The 25025-nt window shown below is 45.2% G+C and overlaps 1 protein-coding gene, 1 long non-coding RNA gene and 22 other non-coding genes across 24 annotated transcripts in view; 23 read left to right on the forward strand and 1 right to left on the reverse strand.

Moving 5' to 3' along the window:
- LOC125709650 (serine/threonine-protein kinase pim-1-like) overlaps positions 1–25025 on the forward strand; it is a 211929-nt gene that overhangs the window by 118902 nt on the left and 68002 nt on the right. The window lies entirely within an intron of this gene.
- LOC125709654 (uncharacterized) overlaps positions 1–25025 on the reverse strand; it is a 209376-nt gene that overhangs the window by 28093 nt on the left and 156258 nt on the right. The window lies entirely within an intron of this gene.
- Positions 500–581, forward strand: trnal-uag (transfer RNA leucine (anticodon UAG)). The gene has a single exon. It is a non-coding gene; the product is annotated as a tRNA-Leu (tRNA).
- On the forward strand, positions 1428–1509 carry trnal-uag (transfer RNA leucine (anticodon UAG)). The gene has a single exon. It is a non-coding gene; the product is annotated as a tRNA-Leu (tRNA).
- On the forward strand, positions 2665–2746 carry trnal-uag (transfer RNA leucine (anticodon UAG)). Its single transcript has one exon. It is a non-coding gene; the product is annotated as a tRNA-Leu (tRNA).
- Positions 3283–3364, forward strand: trnal-uag (transfer RNA leucine (anticodon UAG)). The gene has a single exon. It is a non-coding gene; the product is annotated as a tRNA-Leu (tRNA).
- trnal-uag (transfer RNA leucine (anticodon UAG)) lies at positions 4829–4910 on the forward strand. The gene has a single exon. It is a non-coding gene; the product is annotated as a tRNA-Leu (tRNA).
- Positions 5447–5528, forward strand: trnal-uag (transfer RNA leucine (anticodon UAG)). The gene has a single exon. It is a non-coding gene; the product is annotated as a tRNA-Leu (tRNA).
- On the forward strand, positions 7611–7692 carry trnal-uag (transfer RNA leucine (anticodon UAG)). The gene has a single exon. It is a non-coding gene; the product is annotated as a tRNA-Leu (tRNA).
- trnal-uag (transfer RNA leucine (anticodon UAG)) lies at positions 8229–8310 on the forward strand. Its single transcript has one exon. It is a non-coding gene; the product is annotated as a tRNA-Leu (tRNA).
- On the forward strand, positions 9774–9855 carry trnal-uag (transfer RNA leucine (anticodon UAG)). The gene has a single exon. It is a non-coding gene; the product is annotated as a tRNA-Leu (tRNA).
- trnaq-uug (transfer RNA glutamine (anticodon UUG)) lies at positions 11628–11709 on the forward strand. The gene has a single exon. It is a non-coding gene; the product is annotated as a tRNA-Gln (tRNA).
- trnal-uag (transfer RNA leucine (anticodon UAG)) lies at positions 12246–12327 on the forward strand. Its single transcript has one exon. It is a non-coding gene; the product is annotated as a tRNA-Leu (tRNA).
- trnal-uag (transfer RNA leucine (anticodon UAG)) lies at positions 13792–13873 on the forward strand. Its single transcript has one exon. It is a non-coding gene; the product is annotated as a tRNA-Leu (tRNA).
- trnal-uag (transfer RNA leucine (anticodon UAG)) lies at positions 14410–14491 on the forward strand. Its single transcript has one exon. It is a non-coding gene; the product is annotated as a tRNA-Leu (tRNA).
- Positions 15646–15727, forward strand: trnal-uag (transfer RNA leucine (anticodon UAG)). Its single transcript has one exon. It is a non-coding gene; the product is annotated as a tRNA-Leu (tRNA).
- On the forward strand, positions 16264–16345 carry trnal-uag (transfer RNA leucine (anticodon UAG)). The gene has a single exon. It is a non-coding gene; the product is annotated as a tRNA-Leu (tRNA).
- On the forward strand, positions 17501–17582 carry trnal-uag (transfer RNA leucine (anticodon UAG)). Its single transcript has one exon. It is a non-coding gene; the product is annotated as a tRNA-Leu (tRNA).
- trnal-uag (transfer RNA leucine (anticodon UAG)) lies at positions 18119–18200 on the forward strand. Its single transcript has one exon. It is a non-coding gene; the product is annotated as a tRNA-Leu (tRNA).
- trnal-uag (transfer RNA leucine (anticodon UAG)) lies at positions 18737–18818 on the forward strand. The gene has a single exon. It is a non-coding gene; the product is annotated as a tRNA-Leu (tRNA).
- trnal-uag (transfer RNA leucine (anticodon UAG)) lies at positions 19974–20055 on the forward strand. The gene has a single exon. It is a non-coding gene; the product is annotated as a tRNA-Leu (tRNA).
- Positions 22139–22220, forward strand: trnal-uag (transfer RNA leucine (anticodon UAG)). The gene has a single exon. It is a non-coding gene; the product is annotated as a tRNA-Leu (tRNA).
- trnal-uag (transfer RNA leucine (anticodon UAG)) lies at positions 23685–23766 on the forward strand. The gene has a single exon. It is a non-coding gene; the product is annotated as a tRNA-Leu (tRNA).
- Positions 24612–24693, forward strand: trnal-uag (transfer RNA leucine (anticodon UAG)). The gene has a single exon. It is a non-coding gene; the product is annotated as a tRNA-Leu (tRNA).

Here is a 25025-nt window from a genome sequence, read left to right on the forward strand (position 1 = left end):
CTAAAGAAAATTTCCTCACACTAAAAATGCATGTGGGTGTCTAATGTGACTTTCTCATGTTGCCGACTCATTGGAGTTCGACCGCGGTTCAACACAAATCAGCAGACAAGACCTGCCTGTTTGTCTTAGGATACCTATTGTGTATAAAGCTTCTTCATATGAGCCGAACTGTAAAACAAAGACTGACATGGGTAGTGTGGCCGAGCGGTCCAAGGCGCTGGATTAAGGCTCCATTCTCTTTGGAGGCGTGGGTTCGAATCCCAGCACTGCCATGTTTAACTTCTAAGAAGCCTGGTTGTCTGTATTTGTCTAGAGAAAATTTCCTCACGCTAAAAATGCATGTGGGTGTCTAATGTGACATTCTCATGTTGCCGACTCATTGGAGTTCGACCGCGGTTCAACACAAATCAGCAGACAAGACCTGCCAGTTTCTCTTAGGATAACTATTGTATATGAAGGTTCTTCATATGAGCCGAACTGCAAAATAAGGAATAACATGGGTAGTGTGGCCGAGCGGTCCAAGGCGCTGGATTTAGGCTCCAGTCTCTTCGGAGGCGTGGGTTCGAATCCCACCGCTGCCATGTTTAACTTCTAAGAAGCCTGGTTGTCTGTATTTGTCTAGAGAAAGTTTCCTCACACTAAAAATGCATGTGGGTGTCTAATGTGACTTTCTCATGTTGCCGACTCATTGGAGTTCGACCACGGTTCAACACAAATCAGCAGACAAGACCTGACTGTTTGTCTTAGAATACCTATTGTATATAAAGGTTCTTCATATGAACCGAACTGCAAAATAAGGAATAACACGGGTAGTGTGGCCGAGCGGTCCAAGGCGCTGGATTTAGGCTCCAGTCTCTTCGGAGGCGTGTGTTGGAATCCCACCGCTGCCATATTGAACTTCTAAGAAGCCTGGTTGTCTGTATTTGTCTAAAGAAAATTTCCTCACACTAAAAATGCATGTGGGTGTCTAATGTGACTTTCTCATGTTGCCGACTCATTGGAGTTCGACATCGATTCAACACAAATCAGCAGACAAGACCTGCCAGTTTCTCTTAGGATAACTATTGTATATAAAAGTTCTTCATATGAGCCGAACTGTAAAACAAAGACTGACATGGGTAGTGTCGCCGAGCGGTCCAAGGCGCTGGATTTAAGGCTCCAGTCTATTCTGAGGCGTTGGTGCGAATCCCAGCGCTGCCATACTTAACTTCTAAGAAGCCTGGTTGTCTGTATTTGTCTAGAGAAAGTTTCCTCACACTAAAAATGCATGTGGGTGTCTAATGTGACTTTCTCATGTTGCCGACTCATTGGAGTTCGACCGCGGTTCAACACAAATCAGCATACAAGACCTGCCTATTTCTCTTAGGATAACTATTGTATATGAAGGTTCTTCATATGAGCCGAACTGCAAAATAAGGAATAACATGGGTAGTGTGGCCGAGCGGTCCAAGGCGCTGGATTTAGGCTCCAGTCTCTTCGGAGGCATGGGTTCGAATCCCACCGCTGCCATGTTTAACTTCTAAGAAGCCTGGTTGTCTGTATTTGTCTAGAGAAAGTTTCCTCACACTAAAAATGCATGTGGATGTCTAATGTGACTTTCTCATGTTGCCGACTCATTGGAGTTCGACCACGGTTCAACACAAATCAGCAGACAAGACCTGACTGTTTGTCTTAGGATACCTATTGTGTATAAAGCTTCTTCATATGAGCCGAACTGTAAAACAAAGACTGACATGGGTAGTGTGGCCGAGCGGTCCAAGGCGCTGGATTAAGGCTCCATTCTCTTTGGAGGCGTGGGTTCGAATCCCAGCACTGCCATGTTTAACTTCTAAGAAGCCTGGTTGTCTGTATTTGTCTAAAGAAAATTTCCTCACACTAAAAATGCATGTGGGTGTCTAATGTGACTTTCTCATGTTGCCGACTCATTGGAGTTCGACATCGATTCAACACAAATCAGCAGACAAGACCTGCCAGTTTCTCTTAGGATAACTATTGTATATAAAGGTTCTTCATATGAGCCGAACTGTAAAACAAAGACTGACATGGGTAGTGTCGCCGAGCGGTCCAAGGCGCTGGATTTAAGGCTCCAGTCTATTCTGAGGCGTTGGTGCGAATCCCAGCGCTGCCATACTTAACTTCTAAGAAGCCTGGTTGTCTGTATTTGTCTAGAGAAAGTTTCCTCACACTAAAAATGCATGTGGGTGTCTAATGTGACTTTCTCATGTTGCCGACTCATTGGAGTTCGACCGCGGTTCAACACAAATCAGCGTACAAGACCTGCCTGTTTCTCTTAGGATACCTATTGTGTATAAAGCTTCTTCATATGAGCCGAACTGTGAAACAAAGACTGACATGGGTAGTGTGGCCGAGCGGTCCAAGGCGCTGGATTTAGGCTCCAATCTCTTCGGAGGCGTTGGTTCGAATCCCACCGCTGCCATGTTTAACTTCTAAGAAGCCTGGTTGTCTGTATTTGTCTAGAGAAAGTTTCCTCACACTAAAAATGCATGTGGGTGTCTAATGTGACTTTCTCTTGTTGCCGACTCATTGGAGTTCGACCGCGGTTCAACACAAATCAGCAGACAAGACCTGCCTGTTTCTCTTAGGATAACTATTGTATATAAAGGTTCTTCATATGAGCCGAACTGCAAAATAAGGAATAACATGGGTAGTGTGGCCGAGCGGTCCAAGGCGCTGGATTTAGGCTCCAGTCTCTTTGGAGGCGTGGGTTGGAATCCCACCGCTGCCATATTGAACTTCTAAGAAGCCTGGTTGTCTGTATTTGTCTAAAGAAAATTTCCTCACACTAAAAATGCATGTGGGTGTCTAATGTGACTTTCTCATGTTGCCGACTCATTGGAGTTCGACCGCGGTTCAACACAAATCAGCAGACAAGACCTGCCTGTTTGTCTTAGGATACCTATTGTGTATAAAGCTTCTTCATATGAGCCGAACTGTAAAACAAAGACTGACATGGGTAGTGTGGCCGAGCGGTCCAAGGCGCTGGATTAAGGCTCCATTCTCTTTGGAGGCGTGGGTTCGAATCCCAGCACTGCCATGTTTAACTTCTAAGAAGCCTGGTTGTCTGTATTTGTCTAGAGAAAATTTCCTCACGCTAAAAATGCATGTGGGTGTCTAATGTGACATTCTCATGTTGCCGACTCATTGGAGTTCGACCGCGGTTCAACACAAATCAGCAGACAAGACCTGCCAGTTTCTCTTAGGATAACTATTGTATATGAAGGTTCTTCATATGAGCCGAACTGCAAAATAAGGAATAACATGGGTAGTGTGGCCGAGCGGTCCAAGGCGCTGGATTTAGGCTCCAGTCTCTTCGGAGGCGTGGGTTCGAATCCCACCGCTGCCATGTTTAACTTCTAAGAAGCCTGGTTGTCTGTATTTGTCTAGAGAAAGTTTCCTCACACTAAAAATGCATGTGGGTGTCTAATGTGACTTTCTCATGTTGCCGACTCATTGGAGTTCGACCACGGTTCAACACAAATCAGCAGACAAGACCTGACTGTTTGTCTTAGAATACCTATTGTATATAAAGGTTCTTCATATGAACCGAACTGCAAAATAAGGAATAACACGGGTAGTGTGGCCGAGCGGTCCAAGGCGCTGGATTTAGGCTCCAGTCTCTTCGGAGGCGTGGGTTCGAATCCCCCCGCTGCCTTGTTTAACTTCTAAGAAGCCTGGTTGCCTGTATTTGTCTAGAGAAAGTTTACTCACACTTAAAATGCATGTGGATGTCTAATGTGACTTTCTCATGTTGCCGACTCATTGGAGTTCGACCACGGTTCAACACAAATCAGCAGACAAGACCTGACTGTTTGTCTTAGAATACCTATTGTACATAAAGGTTCTTCATATGAACCGAACTGCAAAATAAGGAATAACACGGGTAGTGTGGCCGAGCGGTCCAAGGCGCTGGATTTAGGCTCCAGTCTCTTCGGAGGCGTGTGTTGGAATCCCACCGCTGCCATATTGAACTTCTAAGAAGCCTGGTTGTCTGTATTTGTCTAAAGAAAATTTCCTCACACTAAAAATGCATGTGGGTGTCTAATGTGACTTTCTCATGTTGCCGACTCATTGGAGTTCGACATCGATTCAACACAAATCAGCAGACAAGACCTGCCAGTTTCTCTTAGGATAACTATTGTATATAAAGGTTCTTCATATGAGCCGAACTGTAAAACAAAGACTGACATGGGTAGTGTCGCCGAGCGGTCCAAGGCGCTGGATTTAAGGCTCCAGTCTATTCTGAGGCGTTGGTGCGAATCCCAGCGCTGCCATACTTAACTTCTAAGAAGCCTGGTTGTCTGTATTTGTCTAGAGAAAGTTTCCTCACACTAAAAATGCATGTGGGTGTCTAATGTGACTTTCTCATGTTGCCGACTCATTGGAGTTCGACCGCGGTTCAACACAAATCAGCGTACAAGACCTGCCTGTTTCTCTTAGGATACCTATTGTGTATAAAGCTTCTTCATATGAGCCGAACTGTGAAACAAAGACTGACATGGGTAGTGTGGCCGAGCGGTCCAAGGCGCTGGATTTAGGCTCCAATCTCTTCGGAGGCGTTGGTTCGAATCCCACCGCTGCCATGTTTAACTTCTAAGAAGCCTGGTTGTCTGTATTTGTCTAGAGAAAGTTTCCTCACACTAAAAATGCATGTGGGTGTCTAATGTGACTTTCTCTTGTTGCCGACTCATTGGAGTTCGACCGCGGTTCAACACAAATCAGCAGACAAGACCTGCCTGTTTCTCTTAGGATAACTATTGTATATAAAGGTTCTTCATATGAGCCGAACTGCAAAATAAGGAATAACATGGGTAGTGTGGCCGAGCGGTCCAAGGCGCTGGATTTAGGCTCCAGTCTCTTTGGAGGCGTGGGTTGGAATCCCACCGCTGCCATATTGAACTTCTAAGAAGCCTGGTTGTCTGTATTTGTCTAAAGAAAATTTCCTCACACTAAAAATGCATGTGGGTGTCTAATGTGACTTTCTCATGTTGCCGACTCATTGGAGTTCGACCGCGGTTCAACACAAATCAGCAGACAAGACCTGCCTGTTTGTCTTAGGATACCTATTGTGTATAAAGCTTCTTCATATGAGCCGAACTGTAAAACAAAGACTGACATGGGTAGTGTGGCCGAGCGGTCCAAGGCGCTGGATTAAGGCTCCATTCTCTTTGGAGGCGTGGGTTCGAATCCCAGCACTGCCATGTTTAACTTCTAAGAAGCCTGGTTGTCTGTATTTGTCTAGAGAAAATTTCCTCACGCTAAAAATGCATGTGGGTGTCTAATGTGACATTCTCATGTTGCCGACTCATTGGAGTTCGACCGCGGTTCAACACAAATCAGCAGACAAGACCTGCCAGTTTCTCTTAGGATAACTATTGTATATGAAGGTTCTTCATATGAGCCGAACTGCAAAATAAGGAATAACATGGGTAGTGTGGCCGAGCGGTCCAAGGCGCTGGATTTAGGCTCCAGTCTCTTCGGAGGCGTGGGTTCGAATCCCACCGCTGCCATGTTTAACTTCTAAGAAGCCTGGTTGTCTGTATTTGTCTAGAGAAAGTTTCCTCACACTAAAAATGCATGTGGGTGTCTAATGTGACTTTCTCATGTTGCCGACTCATTGGAGTTCGACCACGGTTCAACACAAATCAGCAGACAAGACCTGACTGTTTGTCTTAGAATACCTATTGTATATAAAGGTTCTTCATATGAACCGAACTGCAAAATAAGGAATAACACGGGTAGTGTGGCCGAGCGGTCCAAGGCGCTGGATTTAGGCTCCAGTCTCTTCGGAGGCGTGGGTTCGAATCCCCCCGCTGCCTTGTTTAACTTCTAAGAAGCCTGGTTGCCTGTATTTGTCTAGAGAAAGTTTACTCACACTTAAAATGCATGTGGATGTCTAATGTGACTTTCTCATGTTGCCGACTCATTGGAGTTCGACCACGGTTCAACACAAATCAGCAGACAAGACCTGACTGTTTGTCTTAGAATACCTATTGTATATAAAGGTTCTTCATATGAACCGAACTGCAAAATAAGGAATAACACGGGTAGTGTGGCCGAGCGGTCCAAGGCGCTGGATTTAGGCTCCAGTCTCTTCGGAGGCGTGTGTTGGAATCCCACCGCTGCCATATTGAACTTCTAAGAAGCCTGGTTGTCTGTATTTGTCTAAAGAAAATTTCCTCACACTAAAAATGCATGTGGGTGTCTAATGTGACTTTCTCATGTTGCCGACTCATTGGAGTTCGACATCGATTCAACACAAATCAGCAGACAAGACCTGCCAGTTTCTCTTAGGATAACTATTGTATATAAAGGTTCTTCATATGAGCCGAACTGTAAAACAAAGACTGACATGGGTAGTGTCGCCGAGCGGTCCAAGGCGCTGGATTTAAGGCTCCAGTCTATTCTGAGGCGTTGGTGCGAATCCCAGCGCTGCCATACTTAACTTCTAAGAAGCCTGGTTGTCTGTATTTGTCTAGAGAAAGTTTCCTCACACTAAAAATGCATGTGGGTGTCTAATGTGACTTTCTCATGTTGCCGACTCATTGGAGTTCGACCGCGGTTCAACACAAATCAGCGTACAAGACCTGCCTGTTTCTCTTAGGATACCTATTGTGTATAAAGCTTCTTCATATGAGCCGAACTGTGAAACAAAGACTGACATGGGTAGTGTGGCCGAGCGGTCCAAGGCGCTGGATTTAGGCTCCAATCTCTTCGGAGGCGTTGGTTCGAATCCCACCGCTGCCATGTTTAACTTCTAAGAAGCCTGGTTGTCTGTATTTGTCTAGAGAAAGTTTCCTCACACTAAAAATGCATGTGGGTGTCTAATGTGACTTTCTCTTGTTGCCGACTCATTGGAGTTCGACCGCGGTTCAACACAAATCAGCAGACAAGACCTGCCTGTTTCTCTTAGGATAACTATTGTATATAAAGGTTCTTCATATGAGCCGAACTGCAAAATAAGGAATAACATGGGTAGTGTGGCCGAGCGGTCCAAGGCGCTGGATTTAGGCTCCAGTCTCTTCGGAGGCGTGTGTTGGAATCCCACCGCTGCCATATTGAACTTCTAAGAAGCCTGGTTGTCTGTATTTGTCTAAAGAAAATTTCCTCACACTAAAAATGCATGTGGGTGTCTAATGTGACTTTCTCATGTTGCCGACTCATTGGAGTTCGACATCAATTCAACACAAATCAGCAGACAAGACCTGCCAGTTTCTCTTAGGATAACTATTGTATATAAAGGTTCTTCATATGAGCCGAAATGTAAAACAAAGACTGACATGGGTAGTGTGGCCGAGCGGTCCAAGGCGCTGGATTAAGGGTCCAGTCTATTCTGAGGCGTTGGTGCGAATCCCAGCGCTGCCATATTTAACTTCTAAGAAGCCTGGTTGTCTGTATTTGTCTAGAGAAAGTTTCCTCACACTAAAAATGCATGTGGGTGTCTAATGTGACTTTCTCATGTTGCCGACTCATTGGAGTTCGACATCGATTCAACACAAATCAGCAGACAAGACCTGCCAGTTTCTCTTAGGATAACTATTGTATATAAAGGTTCTTCATATGAGCCGAACTGCAAAATAAGGAATAACATGGGTAGTGTGGCCGAGCGGTCCAAGGCGCTGGATTTAGGCTCCAGTCTCTTCGGAGGCATGGGTTCGAATCCCACCGCTGCCATGTTTAACTTCTAAGAAGCCTGGTTGTCTGTATTTGTCTAGAGAAAGTTTCCTCACACTAAAAATGCATGTGGATGTCTAATGTGACTTTCTCATGTTGCCGACTCATTGGAGTTCGACCACGGTTCAACACAAATCAGCAGACAAGACCTGACTGTTTGTCTTAGGATACCTATTGTGTATAAAGCTTCTTCATATGAGCCGAACTGTAAAACAAAGACTGACATGGGTAGTGTGGCCGAGCGGTCCAAGGCGCTGGATTAAGGCTCCATTCTCTTTGGAGGCGTGGGTTCGAATCCCAGCACTGCCATGTTTAACTTCTAAGAAGCCTGGTTGTCTGTATTTGTCTAGAGAAAATTTCCTCACGCTAAAAATGCATGTGGGTGTCTAATGTGACATTCTCATGTTGCCGACTCATTGGAGTTCGACCGCGGTTCAACACAAATCAGCAGACAAGACCTGCCAGTTTCTCTTAGGATAACTATTGTATATGAAGGTTCTTCATATGAGCCGAACTGCAAAATAAGGAATAACATGGGTAGTGTGGCCGAGCGGTCCAAGGCGCTGGATTTAGGCTCCAGTCTCTTCGGAGGCGTGGGTTCGAATCCCACCGCTGCCATGTTTAACTTCTAAGAAGCCTGGTTGTCTGTATTTGTCTAGAGAAAGTTTCCTCACACTAAAAATGCATGTGGGTGTCTAATGTGACTTTCTCATGTTGCCGACTCATTGGAGTTCGACCACGGTTCAACACAAATCAGCAGACAAGACCTGACTGTTTGTCTTAGAATACCTATTGTATATAAAGGTTCTTCATATGAACCGAACTGCAAAATAAGAAATAACACGGGTAGTGTGGCCTAGCGGTCCAAGGCGCTGGATTTAGGCTCCAGTCTCTTCGGAGGCGTGGGTTCGAATCCCCCCGCTGCCTTGTTTAACTTCTAAGAAGCCTGGTTGCCTGTATTTGTCTAGAGAAAGTTTACTCACACTTAAAATGCATGTGGATGTCTAATGTGACTTTCACATGTTGCCGACTCATTGGAGTTCGACCACGGTTCAACACAAATCAGCAGACAAGACCTGACTGTTTGTCTTAGAATACCTATTGTATATAAAGGTTCTTCATATGAACCGAACTGCAAAATAAGGAATAACACGGGTAGTGTGGCCGAGCGGTCCAAGGCGCTGGATTTAGGCTCCAGTCTCTTCGGAGGCGTGTGTTGGAATCCCACCGCTGCCATATTGAACTTCTAAGAAGCCTGGTTGTCTGTATTTGTCTAAAGAAAATTTCCTCACACTAAAAATGCATGTGGGTGTCTAATGTGACTTTCTCATGTTGCCGACTCATTGGAGTTCGACATCGATTCAACACAAATCAGCAGACAAGACCTGCCAGTTTCTCTTAGGATAACTATTGTATATAAAGGTTCTTCATATGAGCCGAACTGCAAAATAAGGAATAACATGGGTAGTGTGGCCGAGCGGTCCAAGGCGCTGGATTTAGGCTCCAGTCTCTTCGGAGGCGTGGGTTGGAATCCCACCCCTGCCATGTTTAACTTCTAAGAAGCCTGGTTGTCTGTATTTGTCTAGAGAACGTTTCTTCACACTAAAAATGCATGTGGGTGTCTAATGTGACTTTCTCAAGTTGCCGACTCATTGGAGTTCGACCGCGGTTCAACACAAATCAGCAGACAAGACCTGCCTGTTTCTCTTAGGATACCTATTGTATATAAAGTTTCTTCATATGAGCCGAACTGCAAAATAAGGACTAACACGGGTAGTGTGGCCGAGCGGTCCAAGGCGCTGGATTTAGGCTCCAGTCTCTTCGGAGGCGTTGGTTCGAATCCCACCGCTGCCATGTTTAACTTCTAAGAAGCCTGGTTGTCTGTATTTGTCTAGAGAAAGTTTCCTCACACTAAAAATGCATGTGGGTGTCTAATGTGACTTTCTCTTGTTGCCGACTCATTGGAGTTCGACCGCGGTTCAACACAAATCAGCAGACAAGACCTGCCTGTTTCTCTTAGGATAACTATTGTATATAAAGGTTCTTCATATGAGCCGAACTGCAAAATAAGGAATAACATGGGTAGTGTGGCCGAGCGGTCCAAGGCGCTGGATTTAGGCTCCAGTCTCTTTGGAGGCGTGGGTTCGAATTCCACCGCTGCCATATTTAACTTCTAATAAGCCTGATTGTCTGTATTTGTCTAGAGAAAGTTTCCTCACACTAAAAATGCATGTGCGTGTCTGATGTGATTTTCTCATGTTGCCGACTCATTGGAGTTCGACCTCGGTTCAACACAAATCAGCAGACAAGACCTGCCTGTTTCTCTTAGGATACCTATTGTATATAAAGTTTCTTCATATGAGCCGAACTGTGAAATGAAGGCTGACATGGGTAGTGTGGCCGAGCGGTCCAAGGCGCTGGATTAAGGCTCCAGTCTCTTTGGAGGCGTGGGTTGGAATCCCACCGCTGCCATATTGAACTTCTAAGAAGCCTGGTTGTCTGTATTTGTCTAAAGAAAATTTCCTCACACTAAAAATGCATGTGGGTGTCTAATGTGACTTTCTCATGTTGCCGACTCATTGGAGTTCGACCGCGGTTCAACACAAATCAGCAGACAAGACCTGCCTGTTTGTCTTAGGATACCTATTGTGTATAAAGCTTCTTCATATGAGCCGAACTGTAAAACAAAGACTGACATGGGTAGTGTGGCCGAGCGGTCCAAGGCGCTGGATTAAGGCTCCATTCTCTTTGGAGGCGTGGGTTCGAATCCCAGCACTGCCATGTTTAACTTCTAAGAAGCCTGGTTGTCTGTATTTGTCTAGAGAAAATTTCCTCACGCTAAAAATGCATGTGGGTGTCTAATGTGACATTCTCATGTTGCCGACTCATTGGAGTTCGACCGCGGTTCAACACAAATCAGCAGACAAGACCTGCCAGTTTCTCTTAGGATAACTATTGTATATGAAGGTTCTTCATATGAGCCGAACTGTAAAACAAAGACTGACATGGGTAGTGTGGCCGAGCGGTCCAAGCCGCTGGATTAAGGCTCCAGTCTCTTTGGAGGCGTGTGTTAGAATCCCACCGCTGCCATATTTAACTTCTAAGAAGCCTGGTTGTCTGTATTTGTCTAGAGAAAGTTTCCTCACACTAAAAATGCATGTGGGTGTCTAATGTGACTTTCTCATGTTGCCGACTCATTGGAGTTCGACCACGGTTCAACACAAATCAGCAGACAAGACCTGCCTGTTTGTCTTAGAATACCAATTGTATATAAAGCTTCTTCATATGAGCCGAACTGCAAAATAAGGAATAACACGGGTAGTGTGGCCGAGCGGTCCAAGGCGCTGGATTAAGGCTCCAGTCTATTCTGAGGCGTGGGTGCGAATCCCAGCGCTGCCATATTTAACTTCCAAGAAGCCTGGATGTCTGTATTTGTCTAGAGAAAATTTCCTCACACTAAAAATGCATGTGGGTGTCTAATGTGACTTTCTCTTGTGGCCGACTCATTGGAGTTCGACCTCGGTTCAACACAAATCAGCGTACAAGACCTGCCTGTTTCTCTTAGGATACCTATTGTGTATAAAGCTTCTTCATATGAGCCGAACTGTGAAACAAAGACTGACATGGGTAGTGTGGCCGAGCGGTCCAAGGCGCTGGATTTAGGCTCCAATCTCTTCGGAGGCGTTGGTTCGAATCCCACCGCTGCCATGTTTAACTTCTAAGAAGCCTGGTTGTCTGTATTTGTCTAGAGAAAGTTTCCTCACACTAAAAATGCATGTGGGTGTCTAATGTGACTTTCTCTTGTTGCCGACTCATTGGAGTTCGACCGCGGTTCAACACAAATCAGCAGACAAGACCTGCCTGTTTCTCTTAGGATAACTATTGTATATAAAGGTTCTTCATATGAGCCGAACTGCAAAATAAGGAATAACATGGGTAGTGTGGCCGAGCGGTCCAAGGCGCTGGATTTTGGCTCCAGTCTCTTTGGAGGCGTGGGTTGGAATCCCACCGCTGCCATATTGAACTTCTAAGAAGCCTGGTTGTCTGTATTTGTCTAAAGAAAATTTCCTCACACTAAAAATGCATGTGGGTGTCTAATGTGACTTTCTCATGTTGCCGACTCATTGGAGTTCGACCGCGGTTCAACACAAATCAGCAGACAAGACCTGCCTGTTTGTCTTAGGATACCTATTGTGTATAAAGCTTCTTCATATGAGCCGAACTGTAAAACAAAGACTGACATGGGTAGTGTGGCCGAGCGGTCCAAGGCGCTGGATTAAGGCTCCATTCTCTTTGGAGGCGTGGGTTCGAATCCCAGCACTGCCATGTTTAACTTCTAAGAAGCCTGGTTGTCTGTATTTGTCTAGAGAAAATTTCCTCACGCTAAAAATGCATGTGGGTGTCTAATGTGACATTCTCATGTTGCCGACTCATTGGAGTTCGACCGCGGTTCAACACAAATCAGCAGACAAGACCTGCCAGTTTCTCTTAGGATAACTATTGTATATGAAGGTTCTTCATATGAGCCGAACTGCAAAATAAGGAATAACATGGGTAGTGTGGCCGAGCGGTCCAAGGCGCTGGATTTAGGCTCCAGTCTCTTCGGAGGCGTGGGTTCGAATCCCACCGCTGCCATGTTTAACTTCTAAGAAGCCTGGTTGTCTGTATTTGTCTAGAGAAAGTTTCCTCACACTAAAAATGCATGTGGGTGTCTAATGTGACTTTCTCATGTTGCCGACTCATTGGAGTTCGACCACGGTTCAACACAAATCAGCAGACAAGACCTGACTGTTTGTCTTAGAATACCTATTGTATATAAAGGTTCTTCATATGAACCGAACTGCAAAATAAGGAATAACACGGGTAGTGTGGCCGAGCGGTCCAAGGCGCTGGATTTAGGCTCCAGTCTCTTCGGAGGCGTGGGTTCGAATCCCCCCGCTGCCTTGTTTAACTTCTAAGAAGCCTGGTTGCCTGTATTTGTCTAGAGAAAGTTTACTCACACTTAAAATGCATGTGGATGTCTAATGTGACTTTCTCATGTTGCCGACTCATTGGAGTTCGACCACGGTTCAACACAAATCAGCAGACAAGACCTGACTGTTTGTCTTAGAATACCTATTGTATATAAAGGTTCTTCATATGAACCGAACTGCAAAATAAGGAATAACACGGGTAGTGTGGCCGAGCGGTCCAAGGCGCTGGATTTAGGCTCCAGTCTCTTCGGAGGCGTGTGTTGGAATCCCACCGCTGCCATATTGAACTTCTAAGAAGCCTGGTTGTCTGTATTTGTCTAAAGAAAATTTCCTCACACTAAAAATGCATGTGGGTGTCTAATGTGACTTTCTCATGTTGCCGACTCATTGGAGTTCGACATCGATTCAACACAAATCAGCAGACAAGACCTGCCAGTTTCTCTTAGGATAACTATTGTATATAAAGGTTCTTCATATGAGCCGAACTGTAAAACAAAAACTGACATGGGTAGTGTCGCCGAGCGGTCCAAGGCGCTGGATTTAAGGCTCCAGTCTATTCTGAGGCGTTGGTGCGAATCCCAGCGCTGCCATACTTAACTTCTAAGAAGCCTGGTTGTCTGTATTTGTCTAGAGAAAGTTTCCTCACACTAAAAATGCATGTGGGTGTCTAATGTGACTTTCTCATGTTGCCGACTCATTGGAGTTCGACCGCGGTTCAACACAAATCAGCGTACAAGACCTGCCTGTTTCTCTTAGGATACCTATTGTGTATAAAGCTTCTTCATATGAGCCGAACTGTGAAACAAAGACTGACATGGGTAGTGTGGCCGAGCGGTCCAAGGCGCTGGATTTAGGCTCCAATCTCTTCGGAGGCGTTGGTTCGAATCCCACCGCTGCCATGTTTAACTTCTAAGAAGCCTGGTTGTCTGTATTTGTCTAGAGAAAGTTTCCTCACACTAAAAATGCATGTGGGTGTCTAATGTGACTTTCTCTTGTTGCCGACTCATTGGAGTTCGACCGCGGTTCAACACAAATCAGCAGACAAGACCTGCCTGTTTCTCTTAGGATAACTATTGTATATAAAGGTTCTTCATATGAGCCGAACTGCAAAATAAGGAATAACATGGGTAGTGTGGCCGAGCGGTCCAAGGCGCTGGATTTAGGCTCCAGTCTCTTTGGAGGCGTGGGTTGGAATCCCACCGCTGCCATATTGAACTTCTAAGAAGCCTGGTTGTCTGTATTTGTCTAAAGAAAATTTCCTCACACTAAAAATGCATGTGGGTGTCTAATGTGACTTTCTCATGTTGCCGACTCATTGGAGTTCGACCGCGGTTCAACACAAATCAGCAGACAAGACCTGCCTGTTTGTCTTAGGATACCTATTGTGTATAAAGCTTCTTCATATGAGCCGAACTGTAAAACAAAGACTGACATGGGTAGTGTGGCCGAGCGGTCCAAGGCGCTGGATTAAGGCTCCATTCTCTTTGGAGGCGTGGGTTCGAATCCCAGCACTGCCATGTTTAACTTCTAAGAAGCCTGGTTGTCTGTATTTGTCTAGAGAAAATTTCCTCACGCTAAAAATGCATGTGGGTGTCTAATGTGACATTCTCATGTTGCCGACTCATTGGAGTTCGACCGCGGTTCAACACAAATCAGCAGACAAGACCTGCCAGTTTCTCTTAGGATAACTATTGTATATGAAGGTTCTTCATATGAGCCGAACTGCAAAATAAGGAATAACATGGGTAGTGTGGCCGAGCGGTCCAAGGCGCTGGATTTAGGCTCCAGTCTCTTCGGAGGCGTGGGTTCGAATCCCACCGCTGCCATGTTTAACTTCTAAGAAGCCTGGTTGTCTGTATTTGTCTAGAGAAAGTTTCCTCACACTAAAAATGCATGTGGGTGTCTAATGTGACTTTCTCATGTTGCCGACTCATTGGAGTTCGACCACGGTTCAACACAAATCAGCAGACAAGACCTGACTGTTTGTCTTAGAATACCTATTGTATATAAAGGTTCTTCATATGAACCGAACTGCAAAATAAGGAATAACACGGGTAGTGTGGCCGAGCGGTCCAAGGCGCTGGATTTAGGCTCCAGTCTCTTCGGAGGCGTGGGTTCGAATCCCCCCGCTGCCTTGTTTAACTTCTAAGAAGCCTGGTTGCCTGTATTTGTCTAGAGAAAGTTTACTCACACTTAAAATGCATGTGGATGTCTAATGTGACTTTCTCATGTTGCCGACTCATTGGAGTTCGACCACGGTTCAACACAAATCAGCAGACAAGACCTGACTGTTTGTCTTAGAATACCTATTGTATATAAAGGTTCTTCATATGAACCGAACTGCAAAATAAGGAATAACACGGGTAGTGTGGCCGAGCGGTCCAAGGCGCTGGATTTAGGCTCCAGTCTCTTCGGAGGCGTGTGTTGGAATCCCACCGCTGCCATATTGAACTTCTAAGAAGCCTGGTTGTCTGTATTTGTCTAAAGAAAATTTCCTCACACTAAAAATGCATGTGGGTGTCTAATGTGACTTTCTCATGTTGCCGACTCATTGGAGTTCGACATCGATTCAACACAAATCAGCGTACAAGACCTGCCTGTTTCTCTTAGGATACCTATTGTGTATAAAGCTTCTTCATATGAGCCGAACTGTGAAACAAAGACTGACATGGGTAGTGTGGCCGAGCGGTCCAAGGCGCTGGATTTAGGCTCCAATCTCTTCGTAGGCGTTGGTTCGAATCCCACCGCTGCCATGTTTAACTTCTAAGAAGCCTGGTTGTCTGTATTTGTCTGGAGAAAGTTTCCTCACACTAAAAATGCATGTGGGTGTCTAATGTGACTTTCTCTTGTTGCCGACTCATTGGAGTTCGACCGCGGTTCAACACAAATCAGCAGACAAGACCTGCCTGTTTCTCTTAGGATAACTATTGTATATAAAGGTTCTTCATATGAGCCGAACTGCAAAATAAGGAATAACATGGGTAGTGTGGCCGAGCGGTCCAAGGCGCTGGATTTAGGCTCCAGTCTCTTTGGAGGCGTGGGTTGGAATCCCACCGCTGCCATATTGAACTTCTAAGAAGCCTGGTTGTCTGTATTTGTCTAAAGAAAATTTCCTCACACTAAAAATGCATGTGGGTGTCTAATGTGACTTTCTCATGTTGCCGACTCATTGGAGTTCGACCGCGGTTCAACACAAATCAGCAGACAAGACCTGCCTGTTTGTCTTAGGATACCTATTGTGTATAAAGCTTCTTCATATGAGCCGAACTGTAAAACAAAGACTGACATGGGTAGTGTGGCCGAGCGGTCCAAGGCGCTGGATTAAGGCTCCATTCTCTTTGGAGGCGTGGGTTCGAATCCCAGCACTGCCATGTTTAACTTCTAAGAAGCCTGGTTGTCTGTATTTGTCTAGAGAAAATTTCCTCACGCTAAAAATGCATGTGGGTGTCTAATGTGACATTCTCATGTTGCCGACTCATTGGAGTTCGACCGCGGTTCAACACAAATCAGCAGACAAGACCTGCCAGTTTCTCTTAGGATAACTATTGTATATGAAGGTTCTTCATATGAGCCGAACTGCAAAATAAGGAATAACATGGGTAGTGTGGCCGAGCGGTCCAAGGCGCTGGATTTAGGCTCCAGTCTCTTCGGAGGCGTGGGTTCGAATCCCACCGCTGCCATGTTTAACTTCTAAGAAGCCTGGTTGTCTGTATTTGTCTAGAGAAAGTTTCCTCACACTAAAAATGCATGTGGGTGTCTAATGTGACTTTCTCATGTTGCCGACTCATTGGAGTTCGACCACGGTTCAACACAAATCAGCAGACAAGACCTGACTGTTTGTCTTAGAATACCTATTGTATATAAAGGTTCTTCATATGAACCGAACTGCAAAATAAGGAATAACACGGGTAGTGTGGCCTAGCGGTCCAAGGCGCTGGATTTAGGCTCCAGTCTCTTCGGAGGCGTGGGTTCGAATCCCCCCGCTGCCTTGTTTAACTTCTAAGAAGCCTGGTTGCCTGTATTTGTCTAGAGAAAGTTTACTCACACTTAAAATGCATGTGGATGTCTAATGTGACTTTCTCATGTTGCCGACTCATTGGAGTTCGACCACGGTTCAACACAAATCAGCAGACAAGACCTGACTGTTTGTCTTAGAATACCTATTGTATATAAAGGTTCTTCATATGAACCGAACTGCAAAATAAGGAATAACACGGGTAGTGTGGCCGAGCGGTCCAAGGCGCTGGATTTAGGCTCCAGTCTCTTCGGAGGCGTGTGTTGGAATCCCACCTCTGCCATATTGAACTTCTAAGAAGCCTGGTTGTCTGTATTTGTCTAAAGAAAATTTCCTCACACTAAAAATGCATGTGGGTGTCTAATGTGACTTTCTCATGTTGCCGACTCATTGGAGTTCGACATCGATTCAACACAAATCAGCAGACAAGACCTGCCAGTTTCTCTTAGGATAACTATTGTATATAAAAGTTCTTCATATGAGCCGAACTGTAAAACAAAGACTGACATGGGTAGTGTCGCCGAGCGGTCCAAGGCGCTGGATTTAAGGCTCCAGTCTATTCTGAGGCGTTGGTGCGAATCCCAGCGCTGCCATACTTAACTTCTAAGAAGCCTGGTTGTCTGTATTTGTCTAGAGAAAGTTTCCTCACACTAAAAATGCATGTGGGTGTCTAATGTGACTTTCTCATGTTGCCGACTCATTGGAGTTCGACCGCGGTTCAACACAAATCAGCATACAAGACCTGCCTATTTCTCTTAGGATAACTATTGTATATGAAGGTTCTTCATATGAGCCGAACTGCAAAATAAGGAATAACATGGGTAGTGTGGCCGAGCGGTCCAAGGCGCTGGATTTAGGCTCCAGTCTCTTCGGAGGCATGGGTTCGAATCCCACCGCTGCCATGTTTAACTTCTAAGAAGCCTGGTTGTCTGTATTTGTCTAGAGAAAGTTTCCTCACACTAAAAATGCATGTGGATGTCTAATGTGACTTTCTCATGTTGCCGACTCATTGGAGTTCGACCACGGTTCAACACAAATCAGCAGACAAGACCTGACTGTTTGTCTTAGGATACCTATTGTGTATAAAGCTTCTTCATATGAGCCGAACTGTAAAACAAAGACTGACATGGGTAGTGTGGCCGAGCGGTCCAAGGCGCTGGATTAAGGCTCCATTCTCTTTGGAGGCGTGGGTTCGAATCCCAGCACTGCCATGTTAAACTTCTAAGAAGCCTGGTTGTCTGTATTTGTCTAGAGAAAATTTCCTCACGCTAAAAATGCATGTGGGTGTCTAATGTGACATTCTCATGTTGCCGACTCATTGGAGTTCGACCGCGGTTCAACACAAATCAGCAGACAAGACCTGCCAGTTTCTCTTAGGATAACTATTGTATATGAAGGTTCTTCATATGAGCCGAACTGCAAAATAAGGAATAACATGGGTAGTGTGGCCGAGCGGTCCAAGGCGCTGGATTTAGGCTCCAGTCTCTTCGGAGGCATGGGTTCGAATCCCACCGCTGCCATGTTTAACTTCTAAGAAGCCTGGTTGTCTGTATTTGTCTAGAGAAAGTTTCCTCACACTAAAAATGCATGTGGATGTCTAATGTGACTTTCTCATGTTGCCGACTCATTGGAGTTCGACCACGGTTCAACACAAATCAGCAGACAAGACCTGACTGTTTGTCTTAGGATACCTATTGTGTATAAAGCTTCTTCATATGAGCCGAACTGTAAAACAAAGACTGACATGGGTAGTGTGGCCGAGCGGTCCAAGGCGCTGGATTAAGGCTCCATTCTCTTTGGAGGCGTGGGTTCGAATCCTAGCACTGCCATGTTTAACTTCTAAGAAGCCTGGTTGTCTGTATTTGTCTAGAGAAAATTTCCTCACGCTAAAAATGCATGTGGGTGTCTAATGTGACATTCTCATGTTGCCGACTCATTGGAGTTCGACCGCGGTTCAACACAAATCAGCAGACAAGACCTGCCAGTTTCTCTTAGGATAACTATTGTATATGAAGGTTCTTCATATGAGCCGAACTGCAAAATAAGGAATAACATGGGTAGTGTGGCCGAGCGGTCCAAGGCGCTGGATTTAGGCTCCAGTCTCTTCGGAGGCGTGGGTTCGAATCCCACCGCTGCCATGTTTAACTTCTAAGAAGCCTGGTTGTCTGTATTTGTCTAGAGAAAGTTTCCTCACACTAAAAATGCATGTGGGTGTCTAATGTGACTTTCTCATGTTGCCGACTCATTGGAGTTCGACCACGGTTCAACACAAATCAGCAGACAAGACCTGACTGTTTGTCTTAGAATACCTATTGTATATAAAGGTTCTTCATATGAACCGAACTGCAAAATAAGGAATAACACGGGTAGTGTGGCCTAGCGGTCCAAGGCGCTGGATTTAGGCTCCAGTCTCTTCGGAGGCGTGGGTTCGAATCCCCCCGCTGCCTTGTTTAACTTCTAAGAAGCCTGGTTGCCTGTATTTGTCTAGAGAAAGTTTACTCACACTTAAAATGCATGTGGATGTCTAATGTGACTTTCTCATGTTGCCGACTCATTGGAGTTCGAGCACGGTTCAACACAAATCAGCAGACAAGACCTGACTGTTTGTCTTAGAATACCTATTGTATATAAAGGTTCTTCATATGAACCGAACTGCAAAATAAGGAATAACACGGGTAGTGTGGCCGAGCGGTCCAAGGCGCTGGATTTAGGCTCCAGTCTCTTCGGAGGCGTGTGTTGGAATCCCACCGCTGCCATATTGAACTTCTAAGAAGCCTGGTTGTCTGTATTTGTCTAAAGAAAATTTCCTCACACTAAAAATGCATGTGGGTGTCTAATGTGACTTTCTCATGTTGCCGACTCATTGGAGTTCGACATCGATTCAACACAAATCAGCAGACAAGACCTGCCAGTTTCTCTTAGGATAACTATTGTATATAAAGGTTCTTCATATGAGCCGAACTGTAAAACAAAGACTGACATGGGTAGTGTCGCCGAGCGGTCCAAGGCGCTGGATTTAAGGCTCCAGTCTATTCTGAGGCGTTGGTGCGAATCCCAGCGCTGCCATACTTAACTTCTAAGAAGCCTGGTTGTCTGTATTTGTCTAGAGAAAGTTTCCTCACACTAAAAATGCATGTGGGTGTCTAATGTGACTTTCTCATGTTGCCGACTCATTGGAGTTCGACCGCGGTTCAACACAAATCAGCATACAAGACCTGCCTATTTCTCTTAGGATAACTATTGTATATGAAGGTTCTTCATATGAGCCGAACTGCAAAATAAGGAATAACATGGGTAGTGTGGCCGAGCGGTCCAAGGCGCTGGATTTAGGCTCCAGTCTCTTCGGAGGCATGGGTTCGAATCCCACCGCTGCCATGTTTAACTTCTAAGAAGCCTGGTTGTCTGTATTTGTCTAGAGAAAGTTTCCTCACACTAAAAATGCATGTGGATGTCTAATGTGACTTTCTCATGTTGCCGACTCATTGGAGTTCGACCACGGTTCAACACAAATCAGCAGACAAGACCTGACTTTTTGTCTTAGAATACCTATTGTATATAAAGGTTCTTCATATGAACCGAACTGCAAAATAAGGAATAACACGGGTAGTGTGGCCGAGCGGTCCTAGGCGCTGGATTTAGGCTCCAGTCTCTTCGGAGGCGTGTGTTGGAATCCCACCGCTGCCATATTGAACTTCTAAGAAGCCTGGTTGTCTGTATTTGTCTAAAGAAAATTTCCTCACACTAAAAATGCATGTGGGTGTCTAATGTGACTTTCTCATGTTGCCGACTCATTGGAGTTCGACATCAATTCAACACAAATCAGCAGACAAGACCTGCCAGTTTCTCTTAGGATAACTATTGTATATAAAGGTTCTTCATATGAGCCGAACTGTAAAACAAAGACTGACATGGGTAGTGTGGCCGAGCGGTCCAAGGCGCTGGATTAAGGCTCCAGTCTATTCTGAGGCGTTGGTGCGAATCCCAGCGCTTCCATATTTAACTTCTAAGAAGCCTGGTTGTCTGTATTTGTCTAGAGAAAGTTTCCTCACACTAAAAATGCATGTGGGTGTCTAATGTGACTTTCTCATGTTGCCGACTCATTGGAGTTCGACCGCGGTTCAACACAAATCAGCATACAAGACCTGCCTGTTTCTCTTAGGATAACTATTGTATATGAAGGTTCTTCATATGAGCCGAAACTGCAAAATAAGGAATAACATGGGTAGTGTGGCCGAGCGGTCCAAGCCGCTGGATTTAGGCTCCAGTCTCTTCGGAGGCGTGGGTTCGAATCCCACCGCTGCCATGTTTAACTTCTAAGAAGCCTGGTTGTCTGTATTTGTCTAGAGAAAGTTTCCTCACACTAAAAATGCATGTGGATGTCTAATGTGACTTTCTCATGTTGCCGACTCATTGGAGTTCGACCACGGTTCAACACAAATCAGCAGACAAGACCTGACTGTTTGTCTTAGAATACCTATTGTATATAAAGGTTCTTCATATGAACCGAACTGCAAAATAAGGAATAACACGGGTAGTGTGGCCTAGCGGTCCAAGGCGCTGGATTTAGGCTCCAGTCTCTTCGGAGGCGTGGGTTCGAATCCCCCCGCTGCCTTGTTTAACTTCTAAGAAGCCTGGTTGCCTGTATTTGTCTAGAGAAAGTTTACTCACACTTAAAATGCATGTGGATGTCTAATGTGACTTTCTCATGTTGCCGACTCATTGGAGTTCGAGCACGGTTCAACACAAATCAGCAGACAAGACCTGACTGTTTGTCTTAGAATACCTATTGTATATAAAGGTTCTTCATATGAACCGAACTGCAAAATAAGGAATAACACGGGTAGTGTGGCCGAGCGGTCCAAGGCGCTGGATTTAGGCTCCAGTCTCTTCGGAGGCGTGTGTTGGAATCCCACCGCTGCCATATTGAACTTCTAAGAAGCCTGGTTGTCTGTATTTGTCTAAAGAAAATTTCCTCACACTAAAAATGCATGTGGGTGTCTAATGTGACTTTCTCATGTTGCCGACTCATTGGAGTTCGACATCGATTCAACACAAATCAGCAGACAAGACCTGCCAGTTTCTCTTAGGATAACTATTGTATATAAAGGTTCTTCATATGAGCCGAACTGTAAAACAAAGACTGACATGGGTAGTGTCGCCGAGCGGTCCAAGGCGCTGGATTTAAGGCTCCAGTCTATTCTGAGGCGTTGGTGCGAATCCCAGCGCTGCCATACTTAACTTCTAAGAAGCCTGGTTGTCTGTATTTGTCTAGAGAAAGTTTCCTCACACTAAAAATGCATGTGGGTGTCTAATGTGACTTTCTCATGTTGCCGACTCATTGGAGTTCGACCGCGGTTCAACACAAATCAGCATACAAGACCTGCCTATTTCTCTTAGGATAACTATTGTATATGAAGGTTCTTCATATGAGCCGAACTGCAAAATAAGGAATAACATGGGTAGTGTGGCCGAGCGGTCCAAGGCGCTGGATTTAGGCTCCAGTCTCTTCGGAGGCATGGGTTCGAATCCCACCGCTGCCATGTTTAACTTCTAAGAAGCCTGGTTGTCTGTATTTGTCTAGAGAAAGTTTCCTCACACTAAAAATGCATGTGGATGTCTAATGTGACTTTCTCATGTTGCCGACTCATTGGAGTTCGACCACGGTTCAACACAAATCAGCAGACAAGACCTGACTTTTTGTCTTAGAATACCTATTGTATATAAAGGTTCTTCATATGAACCGAACTGCAAAATAAGGAATAACACGGGTAGTGTGGCCGAGCGGTCCTAGGCGCTGGATTTAGGCTCCAGTCTCTTCGGAGGCGTGTGTTGGAATCCCACCGCTGCCATATTGAACTTCTAAGAAGCCTGGTTGTCTGTATTTGTCTAAAGAAAATTTCCTCACACTAAAAATGCATGTGGGTGTCTAATGTGACTTTCTCATGTTGCCGACTCATTGGAGTTCGACATCAATTCAACACAAATCAGCAGACAAGACCTGCCAGTTTCTCTTAGGATAACTATTGTATATAAAGGTTCTTCATATGAGCCGAACTGTAAAACAAAGACTGACATGGGTAGTGTGGCCGAGCGGTCCAAGGCGCTGGATTAAGGCTCCAGTCTATTCTGAGGCGTTGGTGCGAATCCCAGCGCTGCCATATTTAACTTCTAAGAAGCCTGGTTGTCTGTATTTGTCTAGAGAAAGTTTCCTCACACTAAAAATGCATGTGGGTGTCTAATGTGACTTTCTCATGTTGCCGACTCATTGGAGTTCGACCGCGGTTCAACACAAATCAGCATACAAGACCTGCCTGTTTCTCTTAGGATAACTATTGTATATGAAGGTTCTTCATATGAGCCGAAACTGCAAAATAAGGAATAACATGGGTAGTGTGGCCGAGCGGTCCAAGCCGCTGGATTTAGGCTCCAGTCTCTTCGGAGGCGTGGGTTCGAATCCCACCGCTGCCATGTTTAACTTCTAAGAAGCCTGGTTGTCTGTATTTGTCTAGAGAAAGTTTCCTCACACTAAAAATGCATGTGGATGTCTAATGTGACTTTCTCATGTTGCCGACTCATTGGAGTTCGACCACGGTTCAACACAAATCAGCAGACAAGACCTGACTGTTTGTCTTAGAATACCTATTGTATATAAAGGTTCTTCATATGAACCGAACTGCAAAATAAGGAATAACACGGGTAGTGTGGCCGAGCGGTCCAAGGCGCTGGATTTAGGCTCCAGTCTCTTCGGAGGCGTGGGTCCGAATTCCACCGCTGCCATGTTTAACTTCTAAGAAGCCTGGTTGTCTGTATTTGTCTAGAGAAAGTTTCCTCACACTAAAAATGCATGTGGGTGTCTAATGTGACTTTCTCATGTTGCCGACTCATTGGAGTTCGACCGCGGTTCAACACAAATCAGCATACAAGACCTGCCTGTCTCTCTTAGGATAACTATTGTATATGAAGGTTCTTCATATGAGCCGAACTGCAAAATAAAGAATAACATGGGTAGTGTGGCCGAGCGGTCCAAGGCGCTGGATTTAGGCTCCAGTCTCTTCGGAGGCGTGGGTTCGAATCCCACCGCTGCCATGTTTAACTTCTAAGAAACCTGGTTGTCTGTATTTGTCTAGAGAAAGTTTCCTCACACTAAAAATGCATGTGGATGTCTAATGTGACTTTCTCATGTTGCCGACTCATTGGAGTTCGACCACGGTTCAACACAAATCAGCAGACAAGACCTGACTGTTTGTCTTAGAATACCTATTGTATATAAAGGTTCTTCATATGAACCGAACTGCAAAATAAGGAATAACACGGGTAGTGTGGCCGAGCGGTCCAAGGCGCTGGATTTAGGCTCCAGTCTCTTCGGAGGCGTGTGTTGGAATCCCACCGCTGCCATATTGAACTTCTAAGAAGCCTGGTTGTCTGTATTTGTCTAAAGAAAATTTCCTCACACTAAAAATGCATGTGGGTGTCTAATGTGACTTTCTCATGTTGCCGACTCATTGGAGTTCGACATCAATTCAACACAAATCAGCAGACAAGACCTGCCAGTTTCTCTTAGGATAACTATTGTATATAAAGGTTCTTCATATGAGCCGAACTGTAAAACAAAGACTGACATGGGTAGTGTGGCCGAGCGGTCCAAGGCGCTGGATTAAGGGTCCAGTCTATTCTGAGGCGTTGGTGCGAATCCCAGCGCTGCCATATTTAACTTCTAAGAAGCCTGGTTGTCTGTATTTGTCTAGAGAAAGTTTCCTCACACTAAAAATGCATGTGGGTGTCTAATGTGACTTTCTCATGTTGCCGACTCATTGGAGTTCGACCGCGGTTCAACACAAATCAGCAGACAAGACCTGCCTGTTTCTCTTAGGATAACCATTGTATATGAAGGTTCTTCATATGAGCCGAACTGCAAAATAAGGAATAACACGGGTAGTGTGGCCGAGCGGTCCAAGGCGCTGGATTTAGGCTCCAGTCTCTTCGGAGGCGTGGGTTCGAATCCCACCGCTGCCATGTTTAACTTCTAAGAAGCCTGGTTGTCTGTATTTGTCTAGAGAAAGTTTCCTCACACTAAAAATGCATGTGGGTGTCTAATGTGACTTTCTCTTGTTGCCGACTCATTGGAGTTCGACCGCGGTTCAACACAAATCAGCAGACAAGACCTGCCTGTTTCTCTTAGGATAACTATTGTATATAAAGGTTCTTCATATGAGCCGAACTGTAAAACAAAGACTGACATGGGTAGTGTGGCCGAGCGGTCCAAGGCGCTGGATTTAAGGCTCCAGTCTATTCTGAGGCGTTGGTGCGAATCCCAGCGCTGCCATACTTAACTTCTAAGAAGCCTG

The sequence above is a fragment of the Brienomyrus brachyistius genome, chromosome 16 (assembly GCF_023856365.1).
Source record: "Brienomyrus brachyistius isolate T26 chromosome 16, BBRACH_0.4, whole genome shotgun sequence".
NCBI classification, from domain to species: Eukaryota; Metazoa; Chordata; class Actinopteri; order Osteoglossiformes; family Mormyridae; genus Brienomyrus; species Brienomyrus brachyistius.